This window comes from Brassica oleracea, chromosome C6, assembly GCF_000695525.1.
Source record: "Brassica oleracea var. oleracea cultivar TO1000 chromosome C6, BOL, whole genome shotgun sequence".
In the NCBI taxonomy this organism is placed as follows: domain Eukaryota; kingdom Viridiplantae; phylum Streptophyta; class Magnoliopsida; order Brassicales; family Brassicaceae; genus Brassica; species Brassica oleracea.
The window spans coordinates 33,509,209-33,513,166 of NC_027753.1; positions in this window are offsets into that span (position 1 = coordinate 33,509,209).

Genomic DNA, 3,958 nt, shown 5'->3' on the forward strand with positions numbered 1-3,958 from the left:
CCTCCGACGACTTTCCGACGAAATTCCGACGGATGTAAAGCAGTCCGTCGGAATTCCGTCGGTATTGTCCAATCTCAAACGGCTATACAACGGTCATATATATTTGTCGGCAACGGTCACATGGTTCGTCGGAATTCCGTCGGAAAATACCGACGGAATTCCGACGACTTTACTGTTAATCGGAATGTCGTCGGAAATTCATCGGAATATACCGACGAACTTCCGACGACTACAACGGTTACATTTTTTATCGGAATGTCGTCGAAAAGTCGTCGGAATATTCTGACGACCCTTGTTTCGTCGGAATTCCGTCGGAAATGGCCGACGGAATTCCGACGACTTCATTTTTTTGGATTTGGTCGGTAATCCGTCACAAATCCGTCACAAATGTCCGACGACATTGGTGTCCGTCGGAACCTCCGTTGGAATTCGGCGTGTTTTCTTGTAGTGTATATAATAGTTACAATTTTAATATTTTAAAGAAATTAGATACATTGTAAATTTAAAATATTTATTTTGTATTAAAATAATAAATTGACATTACTAAAACAATAAAATCTTATCAATATATAGCGTTTTAATTTTTACGAATATGCTATATATTTATGGTTATAATACTTGTCAAGATAGAAAATCTTATAATTAGCATATCATTAGAATGTAATGAAAATAATAAGATTTTTTTGTAATTTTTTATTCCTTAACCCAAAAAAATATTAGGGAGATCAAAAGGGATCAAGAAAACTCCTGCTCTTGCTATCAAACAACCTTCAAGAATAAAACTCAAAAATTATGATATGTCATAGAGTAAATATTCTATATATAAAAGACATCATATCAAAGTGTATTGGCAGTTTTGATATTGCATAATATTACAATTTTCCTTTAATGTATATTTAAGGAGTTTAGATATATTTTGATTTTTAAAATATTTATTATATTTTAAAATAATCAACTTACATTCATAGAACAATACAATCTTATCAGTATACTTTTAAATTACGTTTTGATTTTTACGAATATGCTATATATTTATGGTTATAATACTTGTTAAGCTAGAAAATCTTATTAGCATATTCTTTTAGAATGTAATGAAAATAATAAGCAAATTTTTGTTTTTAATTTGTAACCATTATTTAGAACCGAATAAAATTTAATACTATAATTGCATAATTTGGAATTTTAATATATATTATTAATACTACATGAAATAAATTTATACTTGTGAAACTTAGTGAAACATTTTGTTTACATATGAATGTATGAGTTACATTTTTACACTTGAAATGTGCATATAATATAATAATAATTTGCAATATTGGTAGTTTGGAATATTATCACTGAATGAAAGGATTTTATACAAATGAAATTTGATGAAACATTTTTCAAATGAATTTTTGACGTAATATATGTTACAAGTATTTCTATATGAAATGATTGTAGAACGTTATATATTATATAAGTGTAAGCCACAAATGAAATTATTTTTCTTATATAAGTATAAGCCATATTTTTTTCGACAGCTAAAAAAGATTCCTTTATTCATCATGTTTGTAGGCCATCTCCAAAGTAAAAAACAAAACAAAAATGCTATGATATTTAATAGTATACATAATTAACAGATATATCATATTTTAACAGAATATAACTATTCTCACCTATTTTTAAGGTTGTATTTTTGGTTGATCAAAGCAAATATCAAGACATTAATAATCTAGAATTGGTCTAACATAGACTATTGTATAGTAAATAAAAAATAGGACCCTAAATTATAGATTAGATTATATGAATTGGAACAATTATACGGATAGCTTTTAGTAGTAATAGATATAAAGAAGCTCTGTTTTGTTTTGATAAATTTTGAATTGATAAATTATACCAGTCAATAAATTAGTCTAAATTAGCGTTAATATGAAGTTTTGATTAAAAGCTAATAGTCATACATAATTATGTAACAAGCAAGTTATAAATGAAATCAATGCCAAGCTCGATCCCGAATGATCTTTTTTATTGATAAACAAGTTAGCAATCGCATTGCACTCTCAGGCCAGAAGGAAGTGGTAGGTACCCTAACGCCTTGGGGCTGTGGTTTGATACAAGATGAGGGAGGAGTAGAAGATTAGTTTCAATATCATTCTTTCAATGCAATTCTATCTGTTTTTACACATTATTACAGTCGTAGTACAAAAGTTTAAAAAACATATAAATGAAATCAATAAAAACCATCAAAAACAAGTAATGAAATATGGGAATTGCAATACTTGACAGAAATTTTACATTACTGACTTGTACATGTACTTAATTATGATGAAAAATATATTTCTAAAAGGTTTCACTGTTTCATGTTGTCTTCACCAGCAAAAAAAGCTGAAAGAAAGGACGTTTATATTGTTGCGTCCATTTAGGAAAAGGTGTTTTTAGCCAAATCAAAATCCATGTAAACATTCTTATTGAATATTTTTCAGGGAATATACTAATTTTGATGTTAATTTTGACCATTGTAAACTTTATAACTTAATTACTATTAGATCTCGATCCGCGCGGTTGCGCAAATGTTTTTTTTCATTTATTTTTATTTAAATATTTTGTTTTCAATTATAAATTGGTATATATTATAATGTATATGATGTGTTTCTATCACTTTTTTAAAATATAATAATTTTAACGTATATTTTTTTTTATTGAATTGGTTGTTTGAAACTTTCACAAATTATTAACAAATTAAACTTTTAGCTTCATAGATTTATATTGTCGAGTGTATTAAGGTTGTTCAAACATAATAATATTAGAGTATACTTGTTCTCATCAAATAGATTGTTTCAAACTTTCACATGTGTTTATTTCTTCTTATATATTTTTTTGTTTGTTGGATTAGTATTTCATTATTGAATAAATAAATATAAATAGAATTTGGAAAATATTAAAATATTATCATCTCCAAAAATAATCAAACATTTCACAAAATAAGAAAGTTAACAAAAACTAAACTTAAAGCTTCGTGTATAAATGTTATAAAGAATTTAATTAAACATTTAATAATATTTTGTAAATGAACTATATACAAAAGACAAATCAATGTGAAATCAATTTAGTTTTAAAAATGTACCTGATTAGGTATAGAAGTCTCGAGAAATATTTTTGCTCCTTGCAGTCTCTTTCAAATACGATGGTACATGATATGGAGGTAAAAATTGATAACACAGTTTTCATATCATTTTTTTTTTGCTTGGAAAGGATTGATAGTTTTTTTTAGTTCCTATAATGTAGCAATATTGTGTTATAGACATATTATTTAGTTCTTATAATCTAGAAAGTGAGTTAGTTAGACCTATAATAATGATAAGATTAGAGATTAAATGTAACATGACTTTCTAGTAATATGTCCATTAGGTCCATTTAAAAAAAAATTCACACATGAATCAAAGTTGTGACTTCTGTTTTAATATATAAGATTTCACAAAAAAAAAAAGTTAACAAAAACTAAACTTAAAGCTTCGTGTATAAATTTTATAAAGCAATTAAATAAAAATTTAATTATATTTTTTAAATGAACTATATACAAAAGACAAATCAATGTGAAATCAATTTAGTTTTTAAAAATATACTTGATTAGGTGTAGAAGTCTCGAGAAATATTTATGCTCCTTGTAGTCATTTTCAAACACGTTATTTAGTTCCTATAATGTAGCAATATTGTGTTATAGACATATTGGTGATGATTGGTTCAACTGTGGCTCTAAAAATTTAGCTGTAAAAATTTAGCTGTATGTAAATTGGTTGTAGCTGTAAAGTTGTTACTGTAGATTTTTTTGCAAAGACTTTTGCTGTAGTTAAATTTGTTGTAACTGTAAGGCTGTAGATATTTTTAAAATAAAATATGTGAAATCTGTGATGTATATATAAAATAGTTATTTTTTATCAATTAAATAATTTATATTAATATTTTTTATAAATTCTCA